Raw genomic sequence first — 13,713 nt, 5'->3', positions numbered from 1 at the left:
CCCAATAATCTCTCAGGAGGGCGGGGTCACTTGCCAACAGGCCACCGATCATGCTAAGGGAAAGAGCGCACAGGTAGCAGCCTGCTCATTTGCATGTTTACTCCCAGAATCCTATGCATACCTTGCTACTATATTTGCTGTCAGTTTGGTGAGCGCAAGATGATACCGGTGTTCACCTCAACAAATCTCGGCACTGGAATCCAGGCGGTTTTATGAGTTTGACAAAGGATGCTCAGGATGGAGCTTGCTGGGATCAGTGCAAGTTAAATGGGAATCCATTCCCGGGGCGCACGGGCCTCTGGGTCTGGTGCTTTAGCTTTGCGCAGTGGCAGTATCGTAGCTCATGAGGTTTAACCGAGGCGCGATTATTGCTTATTGAAAACTTTACCCAATACCCCGCCATGACAGCTTGAAATATAGCTGGAATTGGTAATTTTTGACAGTCTCTACGGAGGCTGAACCGATTTGTTTGAAAAGGAGACAATGACGCTTTTACTCCACTGGAGAAGACCTAGCAAGAGGGGTGTGTTTTTCGGAACCCATCCCTTCTATTCTTTGTTCTCTCGTGGCCTACCCTCAACAAAGGGGTTTACTTCCAGAAGCTAGCGCATTCGTAAACTCCAAGCGGCGCAGCGAAGTCTATGGAACCGTGACCATGCAGCAGGTGCATTAAGCGCCTCAGTTGTCTCGCTGCCTTCCTGATCTCACGACATGAAAACCACGAGCTTTCAGAACCTAGCAGACAGTGACCTGTCTGCCTTCGATCCTCTTTGCCACATCTGCTCTTGCGAAAGTCATCAGATTGTTGGATGGTTACTCAGGGAGGTCTGGCTGCCACTGAAGCCAACCGCAGCAGAGGGGTCGCTTTACCTTTGGCCTTCGCTCACCATCTCAGTCTTCCCAAGAGAGGCAAAAGGGCATTTCTGTCCCCATGCATTCTATAGACACATATTCACGTGGAGTCAACAACCCGACCTCTCTTGGTGTGACGAATCAACTTCCGGGGCACTAGTGGTCCAGGGAGGAATATCGCTTTCTAGACCATCAATCAGTCCCACACCTCTAGTACACCGGAAGGGGTCCGAACAGTGGACGGAACGTCAGGCTGGTTAGTTGCAACAGAGCGAAAAAACAATTGTGACCCACTGATAAAAGGGACTGTCCAGTCAAGGTTGTATACAAATATCTACTTTAGTATTAATACAACAGACAGTTCTAACACACTACAAAATACAACCCACCCTATAAAGGAAAACAGGGGACAGACAGTTTCACAAAGGAGAGGGATGCACTCTGGATACTGACAGGAGTGCAGTCGGTAAAGCAATCAGTCTGAACTGTTCAAGGTTATTTGGTTGCAGCAGCAAGGGAGCAAGAGGTCGTAAATGTCACTAAGGGCCTTCGGAGAAGAACCAGGGGACAGAACCACAATGTAACTGGTGTTTGAGATGATCTTGGTACTCGACAGCATCGAGTGGCTTCCAGCATGCTTTGTAGCTCCGGCGACAGAGTTCAAGAGGGACGACAGATGCGGATATCAGTTGGCAGGCAGTTTGGTAAGCGAGGCTGGGCGGACGGCTGCAGGCTGCCCTACCCGGCGGCTCGGGGTGAAGAATCGTTGTCTGTGTGCTGGTTGGTGGATCTGGAACGCTGGTCGAGGGTTCTCAGACGGCTTTAGTGACTGCAGCGTGAGAACAGCCACAGTGGTGCAGCCGGTCGCAGTTTGAGAGCTCGACTGCTTCGAAAAAGTCCTTAAAAGATGGACGCTGGTTGATGCTTGTTGTGGTACTCCTCCGAGCTTCTTCTCAATGCTTGGGTCGACGTTTAAGGCGGCCGACCCAAAGCTGAGAAGAGTGTTTGCCGGCAACGGCCTTGTCCTTTGTTCAGAGACTCTCTGGCACTTCCCACCTAGGAAGCTTGCTGGCTTAACCTAGCAGGGCACGCTGTGTGCTGGCTGGGTACCGGTTCTGGTGCTGCTTGATGGATCCTCTGAGTCGGGTATCTCCCTCTGTTCCCTGGGAGATGTTTTGGGAGGTATTTTGCTTCCCTCTTGGAAATCCTGGACTTCCTTCACTGGCGGAAGCCGTGAGGCAGACTGTACCATCACAGAGGGTCCGAATGAGTCCTTCTTCGTACTCCTTTTGAAGTCGTCGGATGATCTGCTTAGTGAGGGGCTCAGCCCTCTTTTAAAGCCAAATGGGCCCCAGTGATTGGAGCATGCTAAGCCTACCTTAAAGACCCAATCCTGGGTCCCCACCACCAATTTTCTGTCATGCGTAAGGTCATGACCAGAGTGCTTTGCAACAGGAAAGGTAAGGGGTGACAACATGTACTACTAAGCCGCACCCATCTTCCTGTCTCCTGTGGATAAAAGTGGCTCTCTGGTTAATTGAGCTCGAGAACAGACTGTCTGCATCAAATCACATATATCTTCCCTCTGAAAGGGGGTGGCCCTGCAGCGGTTGCCTACTGTAAACAGTTGTTCCACACATGACATTCAATGGCCTTCATACAGAGGGGTGGGAGCTAGCTTCAAGCTGACACATTGCATATGAAAAAGGTGTTGGGGTTTCCTGCCCTGTGTTAGTTCTGTGAACAGGCCTCTTGGCAGGCCTGCTTCACTTAACTCTCATCAGTATGCGCTGCCATCAGAGAGAGCCTAACAATAGGCAGGGCATATCGATGGAGCCTTTGCTATTTTAAGTAGGCTGACCAGGGCCGGAGGAAGGCGTTGCCTTCCCCCTTCAGAGATGCTTTGATGTACCCATGGCTGTCACATTGCAGCTAAATGTGACAGGAGGACCGCACCGGTAGACTGTGTCCCCCAGAGTGCACTTGACTATGTGTTTGTTGTGCAGTGTCCATTGGGAAATGTGTGCGGAATAGCCCCACACATTTCCAGGAGGTTTACCTACCAACATTCCATTTCTTTTTTAAAAGTATCAAACCAGCCCAGGCGGAGCGCACACTCCCCGTGCGGATGGTCTAATTCCTCACTCTTGGTCAGGTTCTTCAATTCCTACCAGTCAAGTGGTCTCTTCTGTCTGTGTCTGCACTTCATTTGCACAGCAAACAGGCATGTCTTTCCCATGGCAACAGTGTCTTCTCCAAGCTGCACACACAGACAGCCGTTTCTCAGGCTAAATGTTCTCTTCTGACCTCAGTGGCAGAGCCACACTAAGCAGATGGCTCTGCAAAAGCCCAGGGGCTACAGCAAAAAGCCTGAACAGGGCAAGGCCGCTTCATTTTTGGCAGTGGAGTGGAAGTAGAATTACAGGGTCCGTCCTATGAGACAGGGTACAAGACGTGTATTACATAGGACCTTTTCACTTTTCCCAGAGTCCCCTGCAAAATCGGGTCTATTTTCAAGGACAAGTGCAATTATCACAAACAGGTAGGTATGTGATGGCATGGAAATGTATCGAAATTGTAATGGTTTGGTCAACAGTTGGAACGCTCAGAGACAAATTGATTCACTTCTTGTCAATGTCCTGGCTGCACTGCAGAAACAGCTGGTCGTCCTGGTGGAGCATCACTTCACCTGTCCCCAAAGGAGCCCATTTCTCGATGCTGTCCTCGCTCCTGTGCAATCCTCCAATGGCTCTTTGCATTCTCAAGCCTCTCCCATGTTGCCTTGGCAGCGGCCTGCCCAATAATCTCTCAGGAGGGCGGGGTCACTTGCCAACAGGCCACCGATCATGCTAACGGAAAGAGCGCACAGGTAGCAGCCTGCTCATTTGCATGTTTACTCCCAGAATCCTATGCATACCTTGCTACTATATTTGCTGTCAGTTTGGTGAGCGCAAGATGATACAGGTGTTCACCTCAACAAATCACGGCACTGGAATCCAGGCGGTTTTATGAGTTTGACAAAGGATGCTCAGGATGGAGCTTGCTGGGATCAGTGCAAGTTAAATGGGAATCCATTCCCGGGGCGCACGGGCCTCTGGGTCAGGTGCTTTAGCTTTGCGCAGTGGCAGTATCGTAGCTCATGAGGTTTAACCGAGGCGCGATTATTGCTTATTGAAAACTTTACCCAATACCCCGCCATCACAGCTTGAAATATAGCTGGAATTGGTAATTTTTGAAAGTCTCTACAGAGGCTGAACCGATTTGTTTGAAAAGGAGACAATGGGCCTCATTACGACCCTGGCGCTAAGCGAAAAACGATGGCGGTAAATGCTTACCGCCATCGTTTTCCGCCAGGTACGATCATGACCCGTGACCGTTAACTACGATGCCAATAGCGGCATCGTAGTTAACGCTGCCGCAAACAGCGCTAAGGGTGCGCGCACGCGACCGCCCACACCGTACTTAGCGCCATGGCGGAAAGGCACGCAAATGCCGACCCAAGCGGACATGCACCTAACGCCATCAATGAGGCCGCTAAGTACCTTACCGCCATGGTGCAAATAACGCCATCGCGAACCAACCGTAAAGGGCCAATTCAAGTGAATGCAGCTGCCACAGGTGCACAGAAACAGCACAGGTGAAGGCAATACAGACTCAGGGGAGTATAAAAAGAGCACACCCCACCCCTACCCATACCCAGTCACACTCCACAATGATGCCAATACGACTAGCAATGTTGGGGCTGGAGGACCTGATAGCAATGCATGTGCTACTACAACAGCAACAGCAACAACAACAACAACAGGCAGCACAGAGGAGACGCAGGAGGAGAAGGAGGGCAAGGCAGGCCCAGCAAGCCCCACCAGCACAGCCAGTGCCACCACGCAGGCAGCCCCCAATCCCACGCATCAGAGCCAATCCAAACAACCTCACTGCTGAGCAGATCCACACCCTGTACCGTTTGGACAGGGACACCATCACCGCCATCGTAGACATGACACACAACGACATCGTCAGCATGATAGAAAGTCCAACCGCCATCCCCCCCCTACTGAAGGTAGTGGCTGTACTCCACTTCCTGGCCACAGGCACCTACCAGCACACAGTGGGGCACCTGCATGGCATTTCACAACCATTATTCTCACGAACACTCATCCAAGTGCTCGATGCCCTCCTCAAGCACACAGACGACCACATCTCATTACCACGGACTGCCCAGGAGATTGCAAACACCAAAGTGGGTTTCCATGCACTAGCCAGCATACCCGGTTGCATTGGTGCCATCGACTGCACCCATGTGGAATTGGTGGTTCCACGTGCCATGGAGGTACCGTACCGCAACCGGAAACAGTTCCACTCTGTCAACGTGCAAATGGTCTGTGACTCCAACAAGATCATCACACATTGTTGTGCCCGATTCCCCGGATCAACCCATGATTCCATGGTCCTGAGGAACTCCACAATACCACGCTACATGGAGCGACATGCAGGCCCAAGATCCTGGCTACTCGGTGAGTGCGATGTCATGGAAGTGGGCATGGGAATGACGTACCAGTGCATACTCCACCTGGCTGAAAGGGGGGGGGGATGATGCATACTCCACCTGGCTGAAAGGGGGGGGGGGATGATGCATACTCCACCTGGCTGAAAGGGGGGGGGGGGATGATGCATACTCCACCTGGCTGAAAGGGGGGGGGGATGATGCATACTCCACCTGGCTGTGAGTAACACAGAGAACGGATACAGAGGAAGGCCACTCACAATGCACAAAACCCCTCTGCATACATAGGGTTTTGGCATGCAAAACAGGCCATGGCAGCAATGAGCATATACTGGTTGCATAGTGTGAATCAATTAGTGCATGTAGAAGTGAGCCAAGGTAACAGTTCCATGCCAGCCATGGTGGGACATCATGTTCCTGATCAGACAACATGACTGACACATACATTCTCGCCTACATACAGGTGATGCAGCCTACCCCCTGAAGAGGTGGCTCCTCACGCCAGTCCGGAACCCGCAGAACCAGCACGAGGAGGACTACAACCGTGCACATACACGTACTCGTGTGGTCATAGAGCAGACATTCGGCCTCCTGAAGGCACGATTCCGAAGCCTCAGCAGGTCTGGTGGGGCACTCCTGTATGGCCATGAGAAGGTGGCAAAGATCGTCATGGCATGTGTCATGCTGCACAATATGTGCGTCAGACGGAATGTGCCCCTGCCCCCTGACGCAGAACTGCAACCACCTGACGATGAGGATGAGGATGAGGAGGGTGCAGAAGGGGCGCCACCACATGGAGGAGGCGATGCACAGGAGGGGCGTGCCATGCGCCAAAGTATCATCAACCACTGCTTCTAGCACACACGGCTGGTGTTCATCGCATGGAGACTGCACTTGGGGCACTGTGTGACTCTGGGGCATGCACACTGAGGACTGGACACCAATAAAGCACACATACGCAATGAAAATGTCCACACATTTCCTTTTTTGAAACGAAAAAGTGTATTTGAACTATGAACTGTCGTGTCACACCCCCTCCCACCTCCCACCTCCCCCCTGCACACCCCAACACACCCCCTCCCACCTCCCACCTCCCCCCTGCACACACCCCCCCCCAAACTCCCCCCTTAACTCCCCAACACACCACCCCGCCACCCCCCTGCACACCCCAACACACCCCCTCCCACCTCCCACCTCCCCCCCCCCTGGAATCCCAACAAAGGTGTGAGTTGGTCTGTGCAGCAGTGTCAGTAGTAGGATTCCTACACTGTCCGGCCACTATTGGCAGCCCCCTCCACTGGCCCCCGGGGCACCCCTGCCTGTGCTGCGGAGGTTCCTCCCCGATCGGCGGATGGGGCTGCTCGGTGTCGAGCTGGCAACCGAGGAGGATCCTGCCTGCTCATTTGGACGCATGGCCCGTATTGTCTGCACAAGGTCAGTGATGGCGTGCCGCACAGCAGCTAGTTCCGCGCAGATGTCCTTTGTGGACGACTCTATAGCTGCCTTCACAGTCTCAGCACATTTATCCATTGCTGCACTTGACCCCCCACATTCAGCAACATGTTCTTCGAGCAGCGAGGAAAGTTGCTGCTGCCGGGTGGCAATCGCCTCCAGAGAATGGTTGGAATTCTGGCCCATGGCTAATGGCAGTGGTATTCCCATTGGGCTGATCTGCCCCTGCAGCGGGGATGGAGTGGCTGGCCAATCGTCATCCTCTGGCTGACCCTGAGTGGCATCCGCATGCGGGCTGCTTAGGGACAGGTAGGGGGAATGAGGGTGGCCTGTGGGGCTTCTGACATCACTCTCCTCAAAGATCCCTGCTTCGCTATCGGAGGAGGCAGCAATGGCAGCATTCTCCCCAATTGTGCTGCTTGCAGCAGAGGCTGTGGCTTCTGTGGGCATGATTGGTGTGATGTCTGCTGCTGCTGCTGCTGCTGTACTGCCTGCTGGGGTGGCTGTCTGTGCCCTGTCCTGTTTCCCTTGCAGGGATTTTGCCTGCTGTGGTGTTTTCCTCGGGACGACAGAGGTGGAGGGTTGTGGCGTTGGCACAGTTGGCCTGGCCCTCTTGGTGGGTGTGGAGGCTGTGGTGTCCTCTTCCTCAAGGTCGGAATTTGAGCCTGTGGTGGGACAGAGGAGGGAGAGTGTTATTGATGGGTCTGCGGACATTGGCCGGGCATTGTGGCGACTGGCATCTCATCAGTTAGTACATGTGGCACATTTCATGCAGGGGAAAAAAGTTGTCTCCCTTTTGTGTGGAAGTAGCATGGAGGTATGTGGGTGCCTGCAGTTAGGGTGTGCGTGCTGCATGTGTACAGGGTGCAGATCGGATGTATCTGTGGGCAGTCTCCTGCTGATGTGTTGCATTCACACTATGGGCCAACATTGTACTTCACATGAATGGACTTAGGTGAGATTTGCATGCCTTGATTTGAGCCACCTACCTGCATCGCCCGATGTCGGGGCTCCTCTCTCCATTCCTCCTACTCCTTCAATGCTCTGCATTCCGATTGTGGAGGCACAGATTTCCTCCCATGGCTGCAATTTTATAGGGGACTCCGATCCTCCCCCAGTTGCCATTGCCAGGTTCATGTTGGCTGATAGTATGCTCCTGACTCTGAGCCGGAGATCGTCCCACCGCTTGCGGCACTGTTTGACATTGCGGGGTGTTGTTCCCACGGCACTGACCCGCTGAGCTACCAGTGCCCATATGGCCTTCTTCTTGGATATGGCCGGTCTTGTCAGTTGGTTGGAGAATACCACGGCAGCGTTCTCCTGGAGGGTCTCCGCTAGAATGGTAAGCTCCTCTCTGGAGAAGCGGTCTTGCCGCTGGCGGTCACAGGCTTTTTTCAGAACTTTAGGCATCTTCCTGCAGGTAGAAGGTTGAAGACGGTATTGGCGGGGTCTCAGGCTCGGATGTCCAGTGGTTTCGGAGGATGGCAATGGATTGTGTTTTTAAAGATGGCCGCCGTGCTCTTTCCCGTTCCGCCGCGGTGACGCTACTTCCGGTTCCGCTTATCTACGGTCACCGCTAATTGCGGTGACCGCTAACTACGGTCACCGCTATGTACGGCGGTGGCGGTGGTGCACCTTGCGCCGCATACGATGCCGGTAGGTGCCGTTTTGGGGGCATTACCGCCATGGCGCTGTTTACATTACCGCCATGGCGTAATGCTCGTGCGCGATGGGTCCTAATGTGGCGCACTTTACGCCATCGTCCCACGGCGTTAACGTTCATTACGCCATGGCGGTAATGACGGCGGATTACCGCAAGGGTCGTAATGAGGCCCAATGACGCTTTTACTCCACTGGAGAAGACCTAGCAAGAGGGGTGTGTTTTTCGGAACCCATCCCTTCTATTCTTTGTTCTCTCGTGGCCTACCCTCAACAAAGGGGTTTACTTCCAGAAGCTAGCGCATTCGTAAACTCCAAGCGGCGCAGCGAAGTCTATGGAACCGTGACCATGCAGCAGGTGCATTAAGCGCCTCAGTTGTCTCGCTGCCTTCCTGATCTCACGACATGAAAACCATGAGCTTTCAGAACCTAGCAGACAGTGACCTGTCTGCCTTCGATCCTCTTTGCCACATCTGCTCTTGCGAAAGTCATCAGATTGTTGGATGGTTACTCAGGGAGGTCTGGCTGCCACTGAAGCCAACCGCAGCAGAGGGGTCGCTTTACCTTTGGCCTTCGCTCACCATCTCAGTCTTCCCAAGAGAGGCAAAAAGGCATTTCTGTCCCCATGCATTCTATAGACACATATTCACGTGGAGTCAACAACCCGACCTCTCTTGGTGTGACGAATCAACTTCCGGGGCACTAGTGGTCCAGGGAGGAATATCGCTTTCTAGACCATCAATCAGTCCCATACCTCTAGTACACCGGAAGGGGTCCGAACAGTGGACGGAACGTCAGGCTGGTTAGTTGCAACAGAGCGAAAAAACAATTGTGACCCACTGATAAAAGGGACTGTCCAGTCAAGGTTGTATACAAATATCTACTTTAGTATTAATACAACAGACAGTTCTAACACACTACAAAATACAACCCACCCTATAAAGGAAAACAGGGGACAGACAGTTTCACAAAGGAGAGGGATGCACTCTGGATACTGACAGGAGTGCAGTCGGTAAAGCAATCAGTCTGAACTGTTCAAGGTTATTTGGTTGCAGCAGCAAGGGAGCAAGAGGTCGTAAATGTCACTAAGGGCCTTCGGAGAAGGACCAGGGGGACAGAACCACAATGTAACTGGTGTTTGAGATGATCTTGGTACTCGACAGCATCGAGTGGCTTCCAGCATGCTTTGTAGCTCCGGCGACAGAGTTCAAGAGGGACGACAGATGCGGATATCAGTTGGCAGGCAGTTTGGTAAGCGAGGCTGGGCGGACGGCTGCAGGCTGCCCTACCCGGCGGCTCGGGGTGAAGAATCGTTGTCTGTGTGCTGGTTGGTGGATCTGGAACGCTGGTCGAGGGTTCTCAGACGGCTTTAGTGACTGCAGCGTGAGAACAGCCACAGTGGTGCAGCCGGTCGCAGTTTGAGAGCTCGACTGCTTCGAAAAAGTCCTTAAAAGATGGACGCTGGTTGATGCTTGTTGTGGCACTCCTCCGAGCTTCTTCTCAATGCTTGGGTCGACGTTTAAGGCGGCCGACCCAAAGCTGAGAAGAGTGTTTGCCGGCAACGGCCTTGTCCTTTGTTCAGAGACTCTCTGGCACTTCCCACCTAGGAAGCTTGCTGGCTTAACCTAGCAGGGCACGCTGTGTGCTGGCTGGGTACCGGTTCTGGTGCTGCTTGATGGATCCTCTGAGTCGGGTATCTCCCTCTGTTCCCTGGGAGATGTTTTGGGAGGTATTTTGCTTCCCTCTTGGAAATCCTGGACTTCCTTCACTGGCGGAAGCCGTGAGGCAGACTGTACCATCACAGAGGGTCCGAATGAGTCCTTCTTCGTACTCCTTTTGAAGTCGTCGGATGATCTGCTTAGTGAGGGGCTCAGCCCTCTTTTAAAGCCAAATGGGCCCCAGTGATTGGAGCATGCTAAGCCTACCTTAAAGACCCAATCCTGGGTCCCCACCACCAATCTTCTGTCATGCGTAAGGTCATGACCAGAGTGCTTTGCAACAGGAAAGGTAAGGGGTGACAACATGTACTACTAAGCCGCACCCATCTTCCTGTCTCCTGTGGATCAAAGTGGCTCTCTGGTTAATTGAGCTCGAGAACAGACTGTCTGCATCAAATCACATATATCTTCCCTCTGAAAGGGGGTGGCCCTGCAGCGGTTGCCTACTGTAAACAGTTGTTCCACACATGACATTCAATGGCCTTCATACAGAGGGGTGGGAGCTAGCTTCAAGCTGACACATTGCATATGAAAAAGGTGTTGGGGTTTCCTGCCCTGTGTTAGTTCTGTGAACAGGCCTCTTGGCAGGCCTGCTTCACTTAACTCTCATCAGTATGCGCTGCCATCAGAGAGAACCTAACAATAGGCAGGGCATATCGATGGAGCCTTTGCTATTTTAAGTAGGCTGACCAGGGCCGGAGGAAGGCGTTGCCTTCCCCCTTCAGAGATGCTTTGATGTACCCATGGCTGTCACATTGCAGCTAAATGTGACAGGAGGACCGCACCGGTAGACTGTGTCCCCCAGAGTGCACTTGACTATGTGTTTGTTGTGCAGTGTCCATTGGGAAATGTGTGCGGAATAGCCCCACACATTTCCAGGAGGTTTACCTACCAACATTCCATTTCTTTTTTAAAAGTATCAAACCAGCCCAGGCGGAGCGCACACTCCCCGTGCGGATGGTCTAATTCCTCACTCTTGGTCAGGTTCTTCAATTCCTACCAGTCAAGTGGTCTCTTCTGTCTGTGTCTGCACTTCATTTGCACAGCAAACAGGCATGTCTTTCCCATGGCAACAGTGTCTTCTCCAAGCTGCACACACAGACAGCCGTTTCTCAGGCTAAATGTTCTCTTCTGACCTCAGTGGCAGAGCCACACTAAGCAGATGGCTCTGCAAAGGCCCAGGGGCTACAGCAAAAAGCCTGAACAGGGCAAGGCCGCTTCATTTTTGGCAGTGGAGTGGAAGTAGAATTGCAAGGTCCGCCCTATGAGACAGGGTACAAGACGTGAATTACATAGGACCTTTTCACTTTTCCCAGAGTCCCCTGCAAAATCGGGTCTATTTTCAAGGACAAGTGCAATTATCACAAACAGGTAGGTATGTGATGGCATGGAAATGTATCGAAATTGTAATGGTTTGGTCAACAGTTGGAACGCTCAGAGACAAATTGATTCACTTCTTGTCAATGTCCTGGCTGCACTGCAGAAACAGCTGGTCGTCCTGGTGGAGCATCACTTCACCTGTCCCCAAAGGAGCCCATTTCTCGATGCTGTCCTCGCTCCTGTGCAATCCTCCAATGGCTCTTTGCATTCTCAAGCCTCTCCCATGTTGCCTTGGCAGCGGCCTGCCCAATAATCTCTCAGGAGGGCGGGGTCACTTGCCAACAGGCCACCGATCATGCTAAGGGAAAGAGCGCACAGGTAGCAGCCTGCTCATTTGCATGTTTACTCCCAGAATCCTATGCATACCTTGCTACTATATTTGCTGTCAGTTTGGTGAGCGCAAGATGATACAGGTGTTCACCTCAACAAATCTCGGCACTGGAATCCAGGCGGTTTTATGAGTTTGACAAAGGATGCTCAGGATGGAGCTTGCTGGGATCAGTGCAAGTTAAATGGGAATCCATTCCCGGGGCGCACGGGCCTCTGGGTCAGGTGCTTTAGCTTTGCGCAGTGGCAGTATCGTAGCTCATGAGGTTTAACCGAGGCGCGATTATTGCTTATTGAAAACTTTACCCAATACCCCGCCATGACAGCTTGAAATATAGCTGGAATTGGTAATTTTTGACAGTCTCTACGGAGGCTGAACCGATTTGTTTGAAAAGGAGACAATGACGCTTTTACTCCACTGGAGAAGACCTAGCAAGAGGGGTGTGTTTTTCGGAACCCATCCCTTCTATTCTTTGTTCTCTCGTGGCCTACCCTCAACAAAGGGGTTTACTTCCAGAAGCTAGCGCATTCGTAAACTCCAAGCGGCGCAGCGAAGTCTATGGAACCGTGACCATGCAGCAGGTGCATTAAGCGCCTCAGTTGTCTCGCTGCCTTCCTGATCTCACGACATGAAAACCATGAGCTTTCAGAACCTAGCAGACAGTGACCTGTCTGCCTTCGATCCTCTTTGCCACATCTGCTCTTGCGAAAGTCATCAGATTGTTGGATGGTTACTCAGGGAGGTCTGGCTGCCACTGAAGCCAACCGCAGCAGAGGGGTCGCTTTACCTTTGGCCTTCGCTCACCATCTCAGTCTTCCCAAGAGAGGCAAAAGGGCATTTCTGTCCCCATGCATTCTATAGACACATATTCACGTGGAGTCAACAACCCGACCTCTCTTGGTGTGACGAATCAACTTCCGGGGCACTAGTGGTCCAGGGAGGAATATCGCTTTCTAGACCATCAATCAGTCCCACACCTCTAGTACACCGGAAGGGTCCGAACAGTGGACGGAACGTCAGGCTGGTTAGTTGCAACAGAGCGAAAAAACAATTGTGACCCACTGATAAAAGGGACTGTCCAGTCAAGGTTGTATACAAATATCTACTTTAGTATTAATACAACAGACAGTTCTAACACACTACAAAATACAACCCACCCTATAAAGGAAAACAGGGGACAGACAGTTTCACAAAGGAGAGGGATGCACTCTGGATACTGACAGGAGTGCAGTCGGTAAAGCAATCAGTCTGAACTGTTCAAGGTTATTTGGTTGCAGCAGCAAGGGAGCAAGAGGTCGTAAATGTCACTAAGGGCCTTCGGAGAAGAACCAGGGGACAGAACCACAATGTAACTGGTGTTTGAGATGATCTTGGTACTCGACAGCATCGAGTGGCTTCCAGCATGCTTTGTAGCTCCGGCGACAGAGTTCAAGAGGGACGACAGATGCGGATATCAGTTGGCAGGCAGTTTGGTAAGCGAGGCTGGGCGGACGGCTGCAGGCTGCCCTACCCGGCGGCTCGGGGTGAAGAATCGTTTTCTGTGTGCTGGTTGGTGGATCTGGAACGCTGGTCGAGGGTTCTCAGACGGCTTTAGTGACTGCAGCGTGAGAACAGCCACAGTGGTGCAGCCGGTCGCAGTTTGAGAGCTCGACTGCTTCGAAAAAGTCCTTAAAAGATGGACGCTGGTTGATGCTTGTTGTGGTACTCCTCCGAGCTTCTTCTCAATGCTTGGGTCGACGTTTAAGGCGGCCGACCCAAAGCTGAGAAGAGTGTTTGCCGGCAACGGCCTTGTCCTTTGTTCAGAGACTCTCTGGCACTTCCCA

The 13,713-nt window shown here is 52.4% G+C and overlaps 3 non-coding genes across 3 annotated transcripts; all 3 read left to right on the top strand.

Moving 5' to 3' along the window:
- The first annotated feature begins 314 nt into the window (after nucleotides 1-314).
- LOC138496538 (U4 spliceosomal RNA) lies at nucleotides 315-455 on the top strand. Its single transcript, XR_011278040.1, has one exon. It is a non-coding gene; the product is annotated as a U4 spliceosomal RNA (small nuclear RNA).
- Nucleotides 456-3,962: 3,507 nt separating this feature from the next.
- LOC138496273 (U4 spliceosomal RNA) lies at nucleotides 3,963-4,103 on the top strand. The gene has a single exon (XR_011277800.1). It is a non-coding gene; the product is annotated as a U4 spliceosomal RNA (small nuclear RNA).
- An 8,018-nt stretch (nucleotides 4,104-12,121) lies between these two features.
- LOC138496536 (U4 spliceosomal RNA) lies at nucleotides 12,122-12,262 on the top strand. The gene has a single exon (XR_011278039.1). It is a non-coding gene; the product is annotated as a U4 spliceosomal RNA (small nuclear RNA).
- Nucleotides 12,263-13,713: the final 1,451 nt, after the last annotated feature.

Source organism: Ambystoma mexicanum, chromosome 10 (genome assembly GCF_040938575.1).
Source record: "Ambystoma mexicanum isolate Mex_15411 chromosome 10, UKY_AmexF1_1, whole genome shotgun sequence".
NCBI lineage: Eukaryota > Metazoa > Chordata > Amphibia > Caudata > Ambystomatidae > Ambystoma > Ambystoma mexicanum.
This window is presented reverse-complemented; position numbering and strand designations above follow the sequence as displayed.